Source organism: Plectropomus leopardus, chromosome 17 (genome assembly GCF_026936395.1).
Source record: "Plectropomus leopardus strain MGB_pleo_1.0 chromosome 17, ASM2693639v1, whole genome shotgun sequence".
In the NCBI taxonomy this organism is placed as follows: Eukaryota; Metazoa; Chordata; class Actinopteri; order Perciformes; family Serranidae; genus Plectropomus; species Plectropomus leopardus.
In genome coordinates this window covers 2,632,141-2,653,006 of record NC_142192.1, presented here as the reverse complement: position 1 = coordinate 2,653,006, position 20,866 = coordinate 2,632,141, and the positions used below count along the sequence as shown (strand labels likewise).

Genomic DNA, 20,866 nt, shown 5'->3' with positions numbered 1-20,866 from the left:
CAGCAGTCCGCTGCTCGTCCTCCGGAGGGTCCCATCACCGACCTCCCAGAGTAGCTCCTCCCCTGGCTCCTCCCCGTTCTACTCTGCTGCTTCCAGTCTTGACAGAGACATTGTAAGAAATGCAAGGACTCCCTGAGTCTGAACATGACGCACTGAAATATTTTCCAACACTGGTGGAATCTAACCAAGTACATTTACTCAAGTACTGTGTTTAAGTGTGACACTGAGGTACCTGTGCTTTACTTGAGTAATTTCATTTTTTGAATTTAAGAAGGAAATATTGTACTTTTTACTTGACTACATTTAACTGACAGCTTTCGTTACATCTTCAGATGTTTTGCAGAAAACCACAATAGCAGTTTATAAAATATGATGTTGTATCACAAATTCAATTACAAAACAGTGTACAAGTACAACAGCAACACGAAACATTTGAGTAATTTTTTTTGTTTTGGGAGTGGGTTTTTATTTTTCAAGTTCTCTGTAATTGTGAGTTTTTTCCCCGTTTAAAAAAAAAAAAAAGTTTTGTTTGAGTTTTGGAGTTGTCTTTTTTTCTTGTTTATAATTTTGAGGTTTTTTGGATGTTATTCTTTCAACTGTTTTGAAAAATACTTTTTTTGTTTTGGAGGTGTTTTTTTACCCTTTTAATCATTTTGAGGAGTTTGGAGTGTTGTTTTGTTTTTTTATGTAAGTATTTTAGGCTGTGTTTGTTTCTGTCTAAAACAATTTTTTCTGCATTGGGTACTTTCACTCTTAATACCTGTTCCTGATTATACTTCATTTCACTTAAATAACATTTTCAGTGCAGGACTGTGTGATATGAAGTTATTTCCAGAAATACAAGCCATGCTTTGATAACATGATGTGGAGCAGTGCTCTCAGGGTTGTGCTTGTTTTTACCTTTAGTTGGACAAGCGCTATGGGTGCATCCTGTCGCCACTTCCGAGTGACACAGCGCCAGCCTTCCACTGCAGCTCCCCTGGCTCCTCGTCTGGCTCTTGGACTGGCTCCTCTCGCGCCTCCAGTCCTCTGGGGGACACTGTAAGTAATGCAAGGACTTCACAGAGTCTGTACATCACACATTTGAATCATTTTCTATGTAGGATGTGATGACTTTTCCAGAAATAAAATAACAACATGATGTAGAGCACTATTCTCACCGCTGTATTTTTGTTCAACTTTGGACCGAACAGCGCTTCAGGTGCGTCCTTGAGCCAGTCCCCGGCCGACCTGGCAGCCCACGGCTCATCATCCGGAGGGTTCCAGCGCCAGCCTCCCAGTGCAGCTCCCCTGGCTCCTCGCCTAGCTCCTCGTCTGGCTCCTCGTCTGCCTCGTCTCGTGCCTCCAGTCCTCTGGGGGACACTGTAAGTAATGCAAGGACTCCACAGTCTGTCTACATCACACATTTGACACATTTTCCATATATGTGATGACTTTTCCAGAAATACAATAAAACGTGATGTGGAGCAGTATTCTCACCGTTGTGTTTCTTTAAAACTTTGCATCAAACAGCGCTTCAGGTGCGTCCTTGAGCCAGTCCCCGGGCAGACCCGACAGCCCACGGCTCATCTTGCGGAGGGTCCCAGCGTCAGCCTCCCAGAGTAGCTCGTTGTCTGGCTCCTCCCCTGGTTCCTCACCCAGCTACTCTGGTGCATCCAGCCCACTGGGAAACCATGTAAGAAGGGAAAGGACTCCACTGAGTCTGCACATCATTTATTTGACATGTAATCTATCTGTGATGTGATGACTTTTCCAGAAAATGATTATGGTAGAACAACCCATGTTGTGTAAACAAAATACGGAGCAGTGGTCTGACGGTTGTATTTGTTTTAACCCTCCGGTGGACCAGGGTGCTACTTGGACCAGCGCGCTCATCCCAAACCCAGACGGATGCAGCCTTCCACGGCTCATCCTCCGTTTGGTCCCTGCACCAGACTCCCCCCGTAGCTGTGACCCTGAGCCGAGCTCCTCTGACTCACCTCCGTCACCAGGTAAGTCTTTGGTAGCAAGCCCCCCTCAGGGACCTGCGGCACCCGGTAAGTCTCAGCCGTTGTGCAGTGGCCCTCAGCCAAAGTGGGTCAGGAACTTGAGGCTCCTGATCAAGAGGAGAAACCAGGTTGGCAGCAGGTGGAGCAAGAGAGCTGCTGAACCTGCAGGTGAGTCTGCAGGTAAGCGCTTTTGTCCTGGCAACTGATTTTGAATTCAGGTTTTTCTCATAAAAATGAGCTAAACTGAAACAATTTTACATCAAGTATATTTCAACTGTATGTTTTTAAATATGTTCCATTTTAATAGTATGTTTTTAGGTAAGGTTTCTTTGAATTGCATGTTTCTTGATAAGTTTTCTTTGAATGAAATGTTTTTAGGTAAGTTTTATTTGCATTGCATGTTTAAAGTTCTTGGGTTGGATTTATTTGACTTGCAAGTTTTCATGACAGAATTATTTCAACTGGGCAAAAGAGTACTTGTAGTGGTAATAGTTTTTATAGTGATACAATTGTAAGTTTCTAGATCCATCCTCCACCAAAGCCTCTCACAGCCGCCTTCAAATGTGAACTCTGCAACGCACAACCTCTGTCATTACCCTGCAGCTAACGCCTCCACCTGCAGATTCCAGCAGACAGCTTCAAAACAACATCCCTCTAAAGGGTTTGTCAGCAACCTGCAGCTGCCGCCTCCACCTGCAGATTCTGGCAAACCGCTCCCAAAAACCTCCACCTATAGCCTCTGTCAGTGACCTGCAGCTTCCGCCTCCACCTGCAGGTTCTGGCAGACCGCTTGAAAACAATCTCCATCTAAAGTGTCAGTCACTAACCTGCAGCTGTCGCCTCCAACTGCAGATTGTGGCAGAACGCTTTTACAAAACCTCACCTACAGCCTCTGTCAGTAAACTCCAGCTTCCGACACCAGCTGCAGTTTCTGGCAGACTGCTGCCAAAAAACCCCATCCACAGCCTCTGTCATTAACCTGCAGGTGCTGCCTCCACCTGCAGATCCTGGCAGACCACTTAAAAGCAACCTCCATCTGAAGCGTCTGTCATTTTCTGGGAGTCTATTCTTCAGCTTCCAACTCCAGCTGCAGTTTCTGGCAGACTGCTGCAAAAAAACTCCATCCACAGCCTCTGTAACCTGCAGCTTCCGCCTCCAACTGCATTTTCTGGCAGACCGCTTTAAAACAATCTCCATCTAAAGCGAATTGTGGCTGATCTCTTCTACAAAACCTCACCCACAGCCTCCGTCAGTAGCCTCCAGCTTCCAACTCCAGCTGCAGATTCTGGCAGACTGCTGCCAAAAAACTCCATCCACAGCCTCTGTCATTAACCTGCAGGTGCTGCCTCCACCTGCAGATTCTGGCCTCAAAACCTTCACCTAACCCTAACCCTCAAAACCTCGAGCTTCTGCCTCTGTCAGTGACGTGCAGCTGCCGCCTCCAGCTGCACATTCTGGCAGACCGCTACTAAAAAACTCCACAGACTCTGTCAGAAACCTGCAGCTTATTCCTCCAACTGTAGGTTCTGGCAGTCTGTTACCTCAACATCTCAATCTACAGCCTCTGTCAGTGACCTGCAGCTGCTGCCTCCACATGCAGATTCTGGCAGACCGCTTAAAACCAATCTCCATTTAAAGCGACTGTCATTAACCTGCGGGTGCCGCCTCCACCTGCAGATTCTGGCAGACCGCTGCCATAAAACTCCACCTACAGCCTCTGTCATCAAACTGCAGATGCCGCCTCCACCTACAGATTCTGATAGACCGCCGCCATAAAACTCCACCTACGGTCTCTGTCATCAAACTTTAGCTGCAGCCTCTACCTGCAGATTCTGGCAGCAGGCTGCCAGAATCCTCCACTCCATCACCTCAAGGTGCTGAAGAAACGTGCAATATGAAACCTTTTTTGGCCTCCACCTGAAGCCTCTGTCAGGCTGTCAGGAACCTGCACCTCTTTCCTCCCCCTGCAGATTCTTGCAGGTGGAGGAAAAAGGATTCAGCTGCTGTGAAACCAACTACAGCCTCTGTCAGCAACCTGCAGCTTCCACCCTTTACCTGCACGTTCTTGCAAAATGCTACCACCATCTGCTAAATCTAAAACAACAGCCAAAGACATAAGCTCCATCACCTCTAAGTACTAAGGAACCACGTGTCATCTTAAACCTCATTCAGCCTCCAACTACAGCCTTTATCTGCATTCTGTTGCTGCTGTCTGCACATTCTGGCCAACAACTGTCCCCAAACTTCAAACTGCAGCATCTGTGAGGAACTTACAGCTTTCACCTGCACCTGCAGACTCTGGCAGAGAGCTGCACTAAACCCCCACCAAAAGCCTAAATCCGCAATTATCAACATCCACCTCAACCTGCAGATTCTGGGAAACTGCTTGGCAAAATGCTAAAAATAACCACAACCGGCAATATTCCAGCATGGCAAGATACATGTATATTCTGAAACCTATTTCGACCTCCAACTGGTGCCTCGATCAGCAACCAGCAGATTTCCCTCCATTTGCAGATTCTGGCACCAAATCTCCACCAAAAACCTATGTACCGATCTTCAGCTGCTGTTTCCACCTGCAGATTTTGGCAGTAAGCTGCTACCAAACCTCCAACTACGGCCTCTGGCAGGAACCTTCACCACTGCCTCCACTTTTATATTCTGAGACACAGCATGGCCAAATAATCAAACTACAGTCATAACTACAGCATTCCATATGCTTGAACACTGCAAAGTGCTGAAGAAATATTTGCCATCAAAACGTTCTTTCATCTCTATCTTCAACCTTGGTCTGAATCCTGCAGCTACAAATTTCATCCACAAGTTTTGGCAAACAGCTCCTGCAAAACATTCAACTACAGCCTCTGCCTGGAAACTGCAACTCCACCTGCAGATTTGGGTAGATGGCTTGGCCAAATGCTCAAACTACGACCGCAACCACCACCATTCCCTCGGCTCACTCTCTCAAAGTTCTTAAGAATCACATGCAATCAGACAACTCTTGCTATTTCCACCTTCAGCCTCTGTCAGCAACCTAGACCTGCAATCTCAACGTGCACATCCTCCATATCCGTCCATATCCTCTGGGGGAAAGCATGGCCAAACCTGAAAATGTCATCAGCTCCATCACCTCAAAGTGCTGAAGAACCATGTGTCATCAGAAAGTGTCTCATGGAGTCATCTCAACTCAACCTGAACATTCTAGCAGGTGACTGTGGGAAAACTGCCAACTTCACCCTCTTTCCACAGCCTGCAGCTTTTGCCTCCATGTGCAGATTCAGGCAGATGGCTTCACCAAACTTTCATTAAAAGCCTAAGCGCTGCACTGCAACCTTCAGTTTCTGACAAACATCTTGGCCATACTGTCAAACTACAAACACAGCCAGCAGCATTTCATCTGCTTTAATTGTAATTCAAATTGCACTGGGACCTCCACGTGAGGATGGAGGTTTGGCCACAGCAGTGGCTTATGGCCAGACACAATGTATCAAATGCTCAAACTACAACCACAACCAAGATCCATAAGTTTAGGACACCACCTAAGTGCTAAAAAAGCAGCAGATCATCTTAGTGCTAAAGATCTAAGTACTACATCATCTAAGTGCTAAAAAACAAAGCGCCATGTGAAACTCCTTTTGACCTTCACGTGAAGCCTCTGCCAACAACCTGCTGCTTCATCCTCCATCTGAAGATTCTGGCGACAGCTCTGTTCAAGGTACAACCAGCAACATGCCATAAGCTTACAGAGGACAACTACGGCCTCTGTCAGCAACCTGCAGCTTCCGCCTCCACCAGAAAATTCTGGAGGATAGCTGCTGCCACACCTCCAACGTGAGCCTCTGTTGGAAACATGTGGGCCTCTCCTTCACCTGCAGTTTCTGACAGAAAGCTGCAGCACTCCACAAACAAGCCAGCATGCAGCACTGATACAGTACAGTTTATATTTTCTTCCAAAAAAAAACATGATATATGAATGGGCTAAGTTCAACAGGAGAGTGCAGCAGCCAACTGAAACAGTGGACTCATTCATCACAGCACTTTATGCACTGGAAGAAAATTATGAGGATGGAGAATTGCATGGTGAACTTTTGAGAGACAGAATATTAGTGAATCTTAATAATTCATCACTGTCAGAGAAGATGCAGCTTGACAAAGACCTGCCACCCACAAAAGCTATCACAATGGCCCGACAGTCAGTGGAAATAAAGCAACAACAGACTGATTTAAGATGAGAGATGACTGCTGGTAACCCCGCTATGAACGCTGCATTTTAAGCCAGGAAAGCAGCACAAGTATGAATTTAAGAAACAGACAACAACAAAAAGCTATGAAAACAGAACAAAACAAAGCTGAACAGAAAGCATGCCCCAAATTTGGTAAATCACCATTTCACTCAGCATTTGTGCCACAACTGTGGCAAGAAAGAACATTATGAAAAAGTCAGCAGGTCCAACAGCACAGTGAATGAGGTTGCTGAGGTCATGGATGGACTCTGTCTTGGAGAGGTGGCTTCAGATGATGAACCATGTATGGTTGACATCAACTCAAGAGGCAGTAAGTAACATTCAAACTGGACTCAGGAGCCAATGTTACAGCCATTCCTGAGCAGGTGTTTAAAGGAATCACGCACCCAAATTAAAATTTAGAAAAGGCACAAAAACTGCTCTGTGGTCCTGGTGGAAAGAAACGTATTGTTTGGGGATCAGCTTCAGAGACACTCTCATATGGAGAGAGGACCACTACAGAGAAAATCTATGGAGTGAGAGATCTATGAGTGGCGCTACTGAGCAGAAAAGCTTCAGTGAGACTAATAACCAGAGTTGACACCATAGATCGAGCCACAGTCAGACAGTCATATCCGAAACTCTGTGATGGACTCGGGCTGCTTCACACTTCACACCATGAAGCTCAAACCTGACGCCAAGCCATTTTCTTTGAAAATGCCACAGCAGGTCTCATTACCTCTCATGGGTAAAGTGAAAAAACAGTTGGAGAGGATGGACACCAGGGCTACACCAAATCTCCACTCACAACGTATGTCAGCAACGTGCAGCTGCCGCCTTCACATGCTTATTCTGGCAAACAACTGATTCCAAACCTCCACCCTAAGCCTCTCTCAGACAATCTGCACTGCCGCCTCCACCTGCAGATTCTGGGAGACAGCTTGGCCAAATGCTTGAACGACAACCACAACCAGCCATATATAATTGGCTCCATCACCTCCAAGTGTTGGGGGAACATGTGACACCCGCAGATTCTAGCAAAATTGCTGCCACAAAACATCCACCTAAAGCCTCTGTCAGAAACCTGCAGCTGCAGCCTCCAGCATAACCTTCAACCTTCATAGCCTGTACCAGCAACCTGTAGCATCCATCTGCACATTTTAGCAGACAACTGCTGCCAGACCTCCAACTACTTGCAGACAGCTGCAGCAGCATCATTGTCAGTACCTGCTTTGCTTCCTTCAACTGCAGATTCTGGCAGACTGCTGCTGTGAAAGCTCAAACTACAGCCTCTGTCAGCAATCTGCAGCTTTCACCCTTTACCTGCACGTTTTTGCAAATAGCTGCTGCCAACTGCTAAATCTATAACCACGACCAGCAACATTCCATAATCTCCATCACCTCTAAGTGCTGAGGAACCACGTGTCATCTTAAACCTCGCTCGGCCTCCAACTACAGCCTTTATCTGCATTCTGCAGCTGCTGTCTGCACATTCTAGCCAACAGTTGCCCCCAAACATCAAACTACACCATCTGTGAGGAACTCACACAGGTGTCAACTGCACCTGCAGACTCTGGCAGAGAGCTGCACTAAACTTCCACCAAAAGCCTAAATCTGCATTTTTCAACTTCCACCTTCACCTGCAGATTCTGGGAAACTGCTTGGCAAAATGCTCTAAACTACAACCACTACCAGCAATATTCCAGCATGGCAAGAACCATGTGTCATCTGAAACCTACTTCAACCGCCAACTAGTACACTATCAGCAACCTGCAGATTTCCCTCCATTTGCTGATTCTGGCACAGAATCAGCAAATGGCTCCAACACCTCAAAGAGCTGAAGAAATATTCAACATCAAAAATCTCTCACATCTCAGTCTTTAACCTCGGTCTGAAACTTGCAGCTACAAATTCCACCCACAGATTTTCACAAACAGCTCCTGCAAAACCGCCAACTATAGCCTCTGGCTGGAAACTGCTACTCCACTTGTAGACGTAGGTAGACGGCTTGGCCAAATGCTCAAACTACAACCACAACCAGCACCATTCCCTCGGCCCCATCTCCTTCTTTCTTTCTTCTTAAGAATAACATGCCATCTGAAATCTCTTAATTTCAGCCTTCAGCCTCTGTCAGCAACCTAGAGCTGCAATCTTAACGTGCACATCCTCGGAGAAAATGGCTGCAAAACCTCAAACTACAGCTAACATCCTATTCCAGCAAATTGCACTGGGACCTCCATGTGAGGATTCCCCCAACACCGGCGGCCAATCCTCCATCCACTGCCCATGACAAGAATCTGCAGCTGGGACCTAGACCTTTGGATTCTGGTGAGCTGTTGTCACCAAACCTTCATCTAAAGCCTTTGCCAGTAACCTGCAGCTGCAGCCTCAAACTGCACATTTTGGCAGATGGCTGGTCAAACCTCCACCTACAGCTTCAGTCAGCAACCCACATTTGCAGCCTCCACCTGGATATTCTGGCAGTCAACTGCCTCCAAACATCTATCTACGGCCTCCGTCGGTAATCTGCAGCTGCCACATACACCTGCAGATTCTGGCACACAGCCTGGGCAAACCTCCACCAAAAGCCTCTGTCAGAAACCTGCAGTTAGTTCCTGCAACTGACAATTCTGGAGGAAAACAGACAGAAAAAACTCCACCTACAGCTTCTGTCAGGAACCTACAGCTTGTGTATCCACCTGCAGATTCTGGCAGACTGCTCCTATCAAAACTCCACCTACAGGCTCATTCAGAAACCCTTAGTTGCTGCCTCCACCTGCGCAATCTGGCAGAAAGCTTGGCCAAAGATTATGTCAGAGAATTGTCCATCAGTAGCCGATATGAGTAACCTGCAGCCGCCCCCCTTCACCTGAAGATTGTTGCAAAAAGCTGCAGCCAAATGCTAAAACTATAACTACAATCAGCTATACAATATTAGCTCCATCACCTGAAAGTGCTGAAGAACCTCCACACCTAAAACTACAGCCTCTATCAGCAACCTGCAGCTGCTGCCTCCACCTGCAGAATTTTGCAGACAGCTGCCGCCAACCCTCCATTTACTGCTCCTGTAAGCAATCTTTACCGCCACCTCCACCTGCAGATTCTAACAGACAGCTTGACTAAATGCTGAAAATACAACAGCAATTAGCAATATTCACATAGGCTCAATCCACTCAAAGTGCTGGAGAAACATGTGCCATCTAAAACCTTCAACCTCAACCTACAGTCTTTATTAGCAACTTGCTAAATAACCTGTACTGCCATGTTAAGATTATGACAAAAGGAAAAGTCTCTGTCAGCAGGCTGCATTCCATAGGTGCCATCACCTCACAGAGCCAAGAAACCACGTTTCTTCGTAAACCTCTTAAAACTGACAACTACAGCTTCATTCAGCATTCTGCAGCGTCCAGATGCACATTCTGGCAGAAATCTGCAGTGAACTTCCAACTATCAGCATCTGTCAGCAACCTGCAGCTTCTTCCCTTCACCTGTAGGTTCTGGCAAGTAGCTGGCACCAAACCTCCAACTACTGAATCATTTCTTCAGCTCCATCACCTCAAAGTCCTAATGAATCACATGACATCTGAAATCTTTGTCAATATCCACCTTCAGCCTCTATCAGTAACCTAGAGCTGCCATCTCAACATGCACATCTTGGTAGAAAACTGCTGCCAAATCTCCAACTACAGTCTATGTCAGCAATCTGCAGCTATCCCCTCCACCTGCAGATTTTCACAGACAGCTGCTACCGAATTCAAGCCTTCAGTCTCTGTCAGCAAACTGCAACATGACCTGCAGACTACGGCAAAAAGCTTGACAAAATTGTCTAAATATGATTCCATCAGCTACATTACCTCAGGATGCTGAAGAACCAGGTGCCATCTGAAACCTCGTTCAACATCCATCTCCAGGCCCTCTCTGCAATCTGCAATAATAGCTCCACCTGCAGATTGTGGCTGACAACTTGGCCAATACTCAAACTACAGCCACAGCCAGCAATATTCCACCAGCTCAAAGTGCTAAAAAAACATATACCATGTGTCAGACAGCTGCCACTAAATCTCCAACTACAGCCTCTGTTAGAAACCTGTAAGCCTCTTCTCCACCTGCAGGTTCGGGCAGAAAGCTGCAGCCCTCCACAAACAAATGATATACAAATGGGCTAAGCTCAATAAGAGAGTGGTGCAGGCAACTGAAACAGTGGACTCATTCATCACAGCACTTTATGCACTGGAAGAAAATTGAGGATGGAGAATTGCATGGTGAACTTTAGAGAGACAGAATAGTAGTGAGTCTTAAAGATTCATCACTGTCACAGAGTATGCCACTTGACAAAGACCTCACATCCACAAAAGCTATCACAATGGCTCAACAGTCAGAGGAAATAAAGCAACAACAGACTGATTTCAGATGAGAGATGAGTGCTGATTAAGCAGCTATGAACACTGCATCCCCCAAATTTGGTAAGCCACCATCTCACTCAGCATTTGTGCCACAACTGTGGTAAAGAAGGACATTATGAAAAAGTCTGCAAGTCCAACAGCACAGTGAATGAGGTTGCTGAGGACATGGATGAACTGTGTCGTGGAGAGATGGCTTCAGAAGAGGAACCATGTATGGCTGACATCAACTCAAGAGGCAGTAAGGTAACATTGAAACTGGACTCAGGAGCCAATGTTACAGCCATTCCTGAGCGGGTGTTTAAAGGAATCATGCACACAGAAGAAAAATCAGAAAAAAAAAAAAAAAAAAAAAAAACCCTGCTCCACAGAGAAAATCTATGTAGTGAGAGATCTGCGGGTGGCGCTACTGAGCAGAACCGCTTCAGTGAGACACAAGCTAAATGAACAGAGTTGAAAACATAGGCCGAGCCACAGTCAGACAGTCATATCTGAAACTCTGTGATGTACTCACGCTGGTTTAGATACTTTAGATACTTACACCATGAATCGCACACCTGATGCCAAGACATTTTCTTTTAAAGTGCCACAGCACGGCTTATAACTTCGTATGAGTAAAGTGAAAAAAGAGTCAGAGAGGATGGAGAATTTAGGGATCATCAGCTGCGTTGAGGGATCAGCAGACTGGTGTTGTGGTATGATGGTTGCCCCTAAAAAATGAAGAAGTAGTCAGCATGACAGCCCTAAATGAGTCGGTGTGTCAGGAAAAGTTCATGCTACCCTCTGAAGACCAAACCTTGGGCATGCTCACAGGAACGTATTTCACCAAGCTGGACGCAAACACGGTCTTTTGGCAAACACTCCTCTCTGAAGAATCAGCTCTTCACACGACCTTCATCATGCCATCTGGGCGCTATCACTTTAACCGCTTGCCCCACATTTATGACATCTTCAATTGTTGGACCGCAAAAGAGCAGCATGACACAAGGGTGGATGATGCTCTGGAGCGAGTGGAAAAGGTAGGTGTCAAATTAAAGATGTCAACCAAACCTCAATCAAAAGTCTCTAACAGCAACCTGCAGCAACCTCCAACTCAACCTGCAAGAGAGAGCAGAGAGCTGCCACTAGACCTCCACCTCCAGCCTCTGTCAGCAACCTAAAGCCATTGCCTCCACCTAAAGATTCTGGCAAACAGCTGCAGCCAAACCTCCACCAACAGCCTCTGCCAGCAACCTGCACTGTCACCTCCACCTGCAGATTCTGGCAGGACTCAGCCAAACCCCCATCTATAGGCTATGACAGCAATCTGCAGCTGCTGCTTGCCACCTGAAATTTCTTGCAGACAGCTGCAGCCAAACCTCCACCACAGAGCTTCCTCCAGCAACCTGCACCGCTGATTTCTGTCCTGCTATGTGAAGACCTTCGAGGAACAGCAGAGACCAGAGATACACTAGTAAATATAACCTTTAAGATAAAATGGACAATAGCAGTGCAATAATAGCATGCCTGCAATGATAAATCTAATTTAAGGTGGTGTAGATCAGGCCAGTGTATAGCACTATAAGATATTTGGGAGTGTCTCAGTGTGTACTCATGTATTGTATTAGAAACAATCAAGTCTGTAGTAATCACAGTAATCATAAACACCAGAATAATATCTAATACAATATCTAAGAATAGTACTGAAGTTGGAAACTCTTTGTGGTTTTCTGCAGGCCCTGATGGACTTCACAGACTTTCAGATCCAAAAGGAGCTGATTCAGGCCTGCAAGGACAAGTCCATCTACAAGATCTGTACCAGAGATCCTTATTCCACCTCCCCATGCAGAGATGCTACTGCTCTCTCCATGGCCCCTCCACAAACCCCCAACCCCACTTTTACAACACAAACTCAAAGCCGTGGTTTCAAGACCACACTTATTTAAAAGAAATAAATGTGAAAGTTAAGATCATAAAGTAAATGTATTTGCATACATTTGGTTTTCAATCAAGACACACACGTAAAAACTGCTTTACCTTGTTAATATGAACTTGAAAAACTGGTTTGGAATTCAAAACTATATTTCAAACATGAATGTACACTTCCATGCCACAAGATCTTACACACTGGACCTTTAACCCTTAGGGACTGTTTGGTACATTTTACAGGCTTTTCATTCTTCATTGTTTGATGAGTTTAGCTGTGTTCATGCGCACAATTCATACATTTTGGCAAGATTGTGCATTTTTGTTTAATCTTGGAATTTCCAGCTCAGCTCTTAAAATAAGTCTAAAATACACTGTGGAAAAATTGTGCAATTTTTGATCCCACAGCCATCAAAGCATAAAAACAGGCATTTTTACCACATTTGGCATTTTTCATTTAAAAGATAGCGGCATCCTGACAAAAACCTGGTATTTAAGGGCTAAATTTCTGAAAATTAAAAACATTTGATATTCATGATGAGGACTGATGTTGGTTAACTCGATGAAAGTAATTCTGGTGGAAAGTTTAACTTGGTTAAAGGAGTGTTTATTAATATAATGGGGCTGCTTTTAACTCTCTACTGACACAAGCAAAAGAGAGTGCTGCATCAAAATTGAAATGGGGTTGGACACAGTTTATCAAGAAAGTAACCTCGTCCCCAATAAAGATACGAGTAAAAACTAAAGTGGAGGATTTTCTACTTAAATTATCATCCTTACAGTCCAAATTAACCCTTTGGAACCTGAGAAAATTGTTTTGACTTCTTTTAAAATCATGTGAAGAAGGCAATGAGAAATGATGAAAGGCCCCAAAATATTGCCAGAAATAAGTAAAAGAAGAAAATTGCCTAGAATTTAATTTAAAATAATAGAAAAAAAATTGAAAGTTAAAAAAAGAAAATGACTGAGAAAGGTGGTTTAAAAATATTAAAATTCTGTAACATAATTTAAACACATGAATATGAACAATATAATTTTTTCCCTTACTTTATTCTTTATTTTCCCTAAACATTTTCCTTGCTTTAACATATTTTTTTTGTTTGTTTGTTTTTTAATTCTCTAAGTCTGCTTATTTCCTGCAATCTGCGGAAGATTTCTTACCAAGTTGCTCATTGACTTTTTCTTCATGTTTTGAAGAGAAATTGCACCACTTTACTCAGGCTTCAAAGGGTTAAATACTTGTGAAAAGTGTCTAAAAGCAGCACAAGAAAAGTGATGTCGCTCCAGGTTTCAAAGGGTTAAAACACCTGAGAACAGAAATGTTCATAGTCCACCCTTTCAAAATCCAAAAATAGAAAACCAGAAAATGTGATGCATTGCAAAAAAAAGGAAAAACATCCACAAAAAAGAATCTAAGTCACCTGGGAGTGAAGGAAGGAACCTCTGCTCTGTGTTCATGGTCCACCACACACACTGCTTCTCTTCCTCCTGCAGCCTGTTGAGGAAACAGAATAAAAAAGACACAAGTGAAGGCTTTTTTCATCAGCAAGCTGCCCAGCTTCCACCTCCTCCTCCTGTTTCCTCCTTCAAAAACCCCTTCCCAAACAATTCCCTGCTCTCTGTTCACAAAGGCCACGCCCCCTTCACCTGTGAGCAGCAGCACACCTGAGTAGAGTGACCCAGGATGCAACATGATAGAGCAGAGCTGAGAGAGCTAAAACATTTTAGCAGTTTTTTTCATTAAGGTAATGTTAAGGTTAAGGTTATTCTACTTAACCTTACTTAACCTTTAACCCTTTGACACCTGAGCAAAAATTGATTAAAAACATGGGGAGAAGGCAGTGAGCTATTCAACAAGACATGACCAAAACATTAGCAAGAAATTCATTCAAAAATTACACAAATAATACCCTGAAAATAAGCAATACAAGAAAGTAAACTGTTTTTTTTAAATGCTTAAATGTTTTCTTTAAAAAGTATATATTTTTTCTTTATGGGTTTAACATGTAATTCTATTTTCAGGTCATTTTATTCATCAATTTTTACTCATTTTTCACAATTTCTGAATTTGTCAGAAGGAAAGCCGATTTACTCAGGTTTCAAAAGGTTATCAAAACTATGCATACGTCTCTCCCCTCACCTTTCTGGCCATGTCACAACAACAATACGGCTTTGCTCACTCAGGCCAAATGTTGGGCTACATTTTTGCTTTAAGTGTCGTAAGAAGAAGAACAGCAAAGTTTTATATTCATGTTTTATTCATCAAACAGTGAAGCTTCCAGTGTATTACAGCCTGCTGGCCTTCAACTAGCTAGCTTGGTTAAAAGTCATCCTGGTAGCTATTATGAGGACATTGCAGCCTCTCAAACATGTAATTTTATAAATACATATATAAATGAATGTGGATATATTTATAAATACAGGTATTAGGAAAGAAATATTTTAATAAATGAATGAATAAATGTAAAAAAAAAATGAATTGACAAATACAAACAGCTAAAAGCATATGTATGTACAAATAAATGTATAGATAAACACAAAATCAAGTAAAATAATATGTGAATAAATGTGTAAATAAATACAGGAATCAGAAAATGAATGCATGAACTGAAAATAAATTTATAAATATCTCTATGTTTCATTAATTATGCCAGTACAGGACTAAGTAAATAAATATGTTAATAAATGAATTAATAAAAACAGTAATAAGTTAATATATATGTAAATATGTAAATAAATACTTAAAGAAAAACAAACAAACATACAAATAAAGTATTTTAATAATAAATAAAGGAATAAGTAAGTAAATACATTAATAAATGACAAAAATGTATAAAGTAAATAAATATGTGAATAATTGTGTAAATAAATACAGTAATCAGTGAATGAATGCATAAATATAAAAATAAATGTATAAACATCTGTCTCGAAGATGTCCAGAGATTTTCTCTGAGGTCATGTTGTGTATATCTTAAGTCATTCTGTGTCTCTGAGATCGATTTTGTGTCTTTTTGAGGTCAGCTTGTGTATTTGAGGTTAATTTGTGTCATTGCAGTTATTTTGTCGGAATTTTGTGTCTCTGAAAGGTCTATTTGTGCTGCCGTGGTCACTTTGTGTATCTTTGCAGCAACATTGTTTCTCTGAGAGGTCAGTTTGTGTCTTTGACGTGTCAGTTTCTGTCTCCTTGAGTCGAATTTGTTTCACTGTGGTCAATTTAGAGGTACATTTGTTTCTCTTTGAGCTCATTTTATGTGTTTTTAACTTAAATTTCTGTCTTGTTGAGGTAAATTTGAATTAATTTTATGTGTCTTTGAGTTCAGTTTGTGTCATTGTGGTGGCCCCATGTCATAGAAAAGTCACAGTTTAGGATGTCATAAAAATGACATAAAAACCGTCATTCTGTGCACTTTTCCTGTGGGCTTCTTGACTATATGCTGGCTCCCTACTCAGCCATGTAAACTTTGAGAACTCCTGTTCAAAGATTTATTTATTTCAAGTTGCTGTAAATTTATCAGTTAAGCTGTTGAGTTTCCAAACATTTGGCCTGGGTGGAATTCTAAAAGGTGCTGATTTAAAAGGGTCCCCTCCCCCCCGATTTTAAATAAATGCTTAGGGCCCTGGATGACACCGCAGCTGATCAGAGTTTCATTCTCAACAAACGCCAACAATATGTTGACGCTCAATGTTGCGTCCATCGCAGAAACCCGTTAAAACAGCGCAAAGTTCGTTTGACGCACTCCAGCCTAAACAGTGAGGACAAGGAGACTTTATGTCCCCCAACTTTCTGTGCGCACAAGAGCACATCACGGGATCTACTATCGCGGACCAAGCATCTCAGCCAGATCACGCGCAGGTGAGCTCTACCAAGTGCGTCGGCAGCTTGCCAAAAATACTTTGGGTAAGTGCGTGATCGGGCTCTCTTGGCGCACCTGTGGCGTACTTGGACACGGGGTGGAAATCAGGAAAAAAAAAACAAAACAGAAGAAACTGTGACATTAACGGCTTTTTCTCCGTTTACAGTTTTTCTTGCATCTGAGGCTCGTTGCACAAAATGTAATGAGCGGATCTGCCGTGCGTAATTTGGTTCCACAGTGCCCAACATCACTCCAGTTAGAGACAGATGCAACAGATACTTTCTGCCCTCAATGTTCCTCTCTGGTTCAGACTCTGGACCAGAGTGGGGTCGTGGCTCAACTGCTACAGCTGTTTTCTGGAGCGATTTAAACGCTGTTGGCGGCCCCGGTGAAGCGACGGAAGTCTCCATCCAAAGTGAAGCTTCAATTCCACTTCTTCCCCAGAGAAACAACAGCAGAGCAGGCAGCAGAATCACCTTCTTGGTGTGGAGGCAGAAAAACGCTCACACGCTGACGGCCTTCATGGCGCTCTGCTGTCCTTCACAGTGCCACCATTCGTGCGTAAAAGCGCAGTGCGGCTCTGTTGACAAGCGATAAAAAAGGGACGGAGCGCCCAGCGAAAATGAAATATGAAATGTAATTTGTCTATAATGATTGTACAGGCAGATGGAGTACAACATCTCTTCTCTGGTGTGTAAGTAATAATCGTTATAATGATTTTTCATGTGAAGGTATGATATATGGAGTCTGGGTATTTATATAGGGATATTTTCTCTGGAAATCTGGCATAGGATATATGGTGTATTGGAGAAAAACTGTCCACGTGAATATGAAAACAAAGTATCATAACAGAAGAGAGAAGACACAGAAATGAAATGACTGAAGCAAACATCATTTGGCATCACTGGACTGGCTGATGAGGCTGAAGGAGAACTTTGAGCTATGACGTGTTCTCAGAACAGACCTGATGGTTCCAATGCGTCGTTACGCATCGTTTGATTTTTCAAACTAAAACAAACCTTCCAGCAGCAGAATCACCACGAAATCTACTTTCACTCGACGATTTTTCGGAGAAAGAAACTTCAAACTGAGACTTTTCACATCTGGACATCTTCTTATGACCTACTGTCACTGACAAACGGTATAATTCATGGTAGACGTGAGGTTTTTATTCTGTTTAACCACATGTTGTTTCCTGTCTGTTTCACCGTTGAGACCTTCCCAATCGACCTGAAAACTGAACGACTAATTGCTAATATGGACAATATTTTCTATTTTCAGTGTAAATTAATCAAATCCAGCTGACTTTTGACTGTTGTGACCAAGTTTGAATCAATAAATCTAAAGCTGCTTTCTTTGGTTCACCACCTGTCCGTTTCATCCTCAACAAGTAACATAAGCATTGCCAATAACAATAATGTTTGTTTGTTCACTTCTTGGGGATTCAGGCCATCAGAGATGAAAGCAGCAACAAACTTGTCATTTGAACATGCTCATCATAAGTCAGATCTTTAAAATGTATAAGTAATTGAAGCAAAAAGTAGTAATGTTATGATGTTATCATATCCTGAGCAACACACACAGTGTGAAACAGAGGCTGTAAAACAGCTGGGTGAAGAGATTTTTTGAGAAAAACACGTTGATATGCGACTGACTTTTTCTCAGTCAGCAAGAGAAGTTAGAATTGACATATTGTTGAATGATTTGGGGCTAAATTTCAAAGACAGCTATCTTTCTGTAGCTCCTCTGTGCGCAGGGGTGGATTATGAGACAATGGGCCCCTAGGCACGATTCACAAAAGGCCCCACCACCTCTGCTTCATATAGGGCAGGACACACACAGTTTTAGGTTTTGTGTCTTTTTGTACTCGTTTTGTGTCTTTGGGGTCATTTTGTCTCTCTCAGGTAATGTGTCTTTGAGGTCACTTTGTGTCTTTGGCATAATTTTGTGTCTTTTTTTGGTTGATTTGTTTCTCTTTGAGGTAAGTTTGTGTCCTTATAGGCCGATTTGTGTAAATAACTTACTTTATAGGTCGTTTTGTGTCTCTGAGGTAACTGCGTCTGTCAGATGTGTCTTTTTTGGTTGATTGGTGTTTCTTTGAGATAATTTTGTGACGTTTTGGTGGGTTTTTTTGTCTCTTGTGTTTCTGAGGTAAGTTCATGCCATTTCAGGTAGATTTGTAATTGTTTGTGGTAAATTACTGACTTTTTTTTGGTAGTTTTGATTCTTAATTGTAATTTTGTGTCTTTTTGAAGTTAATTTTTGTGTTTTTTGGTCAATGTTTTGTGTGTTTTGTTTTTTGAGGTAAATTACAGACTTTAGTAATTGTGTGTATCTTTGAGGCAGTTTTGCATCTTTTTGAGGTAATTATGTATCTTTTTAAGTTAATTTGTGATTGTTTGCAGTAACCTTTTGAGGGTTAGTAACCTTGCATCTCTTTGAGTAATCGTATGTCTCTTTGGGTAATTTTGCATCTTATTTGGTAGATTTGTAAATGTTTGTGGCAAATTACTGATCTTTTTGGTAGTTCCTTGTCTCTTTACGGTAAAATTTTTGGTAATCTTGTGTACCTTTAGTGTAATTTAGGTTATTTTGTGTCTTTTTCTGTTGGTCAATTTGTGTTTCATTGAACTAATTGTGTAACTTTTTTTGTCGTGTTTTGTCTCTTTGAGGAAATGTTTTCTCTCTGAGTTAATTTTTTGTATTTTTTTGTATTTGTCACATGAATTTCTGTTGTTGGAGTCGTTGTTTGTCTTTTTCATGTTAATGTCAGAGACATTTTGGGGGTGGAGGCAAGAGGGCCCCTGACACTCTGGGCCCCTGGGCCTGTGTCTGGTAGGCCAATTCCTAATCCATCCATACCTGTCTGCTGTGATAAAGCTTCCAGACTCTTAACAGAACAAACTGGTTTCATGAATAACATAGCTATTATGACTTAAAACAAACATACAAACAAACATGCACAAATGTGAGTTAGTTTCCAAAAGTAGATTGTGACCTAATTTTCTGAGTTTGCCATCAACATGCAGTCTGAAATGTTACATTTAACTGTATTCTGCACACTTAAGCTGTATCAGTGCTGACTGTGTGCTAATGGGTTTGATGTGTCAAAAGAGAATAAGAGTGTAACAGCTTCCATGTGTGCCGTCAGGTTGTACGTGCACACTGACATATGTAAGGTAACACCGTGAAAGAAATGCTGACATTTGGCACTGTGGTATTTTCGAGATTACAAAAACTTTTATATTTTTGCCTGTCAATAATTTAATGCTTAAAATGTACTTTTAATGAAGTATTATTGCATTGTGTTACTCTTTCACATTAAACAGATGATGTGATGAATTTAGGAGAAAGTCAGTATGGTATAACAGTCCATGGTATCTCAACACGACGCAGAGCAGTGGTTTCATTGTAGGATTTGTCTTTACCTTCAGATGGCTCAGCGCTGCAGTTACACCCTTGTTCCTGTCCCTGGCCGGCCCAGCAGTCCGCTGCTCGTCCTCCGGAGGGTCCCATCACCAACCTCCCAGAGTAGCTCCTCCTCCCCGTTCTACTCTGGTGCATCCAGTCTTGACAGAGACATTGTAAGAAATGCAAGGACTCCCTGAGTCTGAACATGACGCACTGAAATATTTTCCAACACTGGTGGAATCTAACCAAGTACATTTACTCAAGTACTGTGTTTAAGTGTGACACTGAGGTACCTGTGCTTTACTTGAGTAATTTCATTTTTTGAATTTAAGAAGGAAATATTGTACTTTTTACTTGACTACATTTAACTGACAGCTTTCGTTACATCTTCAGATGTTTTGCAGAAAACCACAATAGCAGTTTATAAAATATGATGTTGTATCACAAATTCAATTACAAAACAGTGTACAAGTACAATAGCAACACGAAACATTTGAGTAATTTTTTTTGTTTTGGGAGTGGGTTTTTATTTTTCAAGTTCTCTGTAATTGTGAGTTTTTTCCCCGTTTTAAAAAAAAAAAAAAGTTTTGTTTGAGTTTTGGCGTTGTCTTTTTTTCTTGTTTATAATTTTGAGGTTTTTTGGATGTTATTCTTTCAACTGTTTTGAAAAATACTTTTTTTGTTTTGGAGGTGTTTTTTTACCCTTTTAATCATTTTGAGGAGTTTGGAGTGTTGTTTTGTTTTTTTATGTAAGTATTTTAGGCTGTGTTTTTTTCTGTCTAAAACAATTTTTTCTGCATTGGGTACTTTCACTCTTAATACCTGTTCCTGATTATACTTCATTTCACTTAAATAACATTTTCAGTGCAGGACTGTGTGATATGAAGTTACTTCCAGAAATACAAGCCATGCTTTGAAAACATGATGTGGAGCGGTGCTCTCAGGGTTGTGCTTGTTTTTACCTTTAGTTGGACAAGCGCTATGGGTGCATCCTGTCGCCACTTCCGAGTGACACAGCGCCAGCCTTCCACTGCAGCTCCCCTGGCTCCTCGTCTAGCTCTTCGACTGGCTCCTCTTGCGCCTCC

The 20,866-nt window shown here is 42.4% G+C and overlaps 1 long non-coding RNA gene across 1 annotated transcript; it reads right to left on the bottom strand.

The window, feature by feature from the left end:
* Positions 1–906: 906 nt before the first annotated feature.
* LOC148186575 (uncharacterized) lies at positions 907–20,865 on the bottom strand. Its single transcript, XR_015779484.1, has 7 exons — positions 20,744–20,865; positions 19,799–19,939; positions 13,938–14,011; positions 1,980–2,095; positions 1,480–1,663; positions 1,161–1,362; positions 907–1,039 (listed from the first exon to the last, which is right to left on the bottom strand). It is a non-coding gene; the product is annotated as an uncharacterized LOC148186575 (long non-coding RNA).
* Position 20,866: the final 1 nt, after the last annotated feature.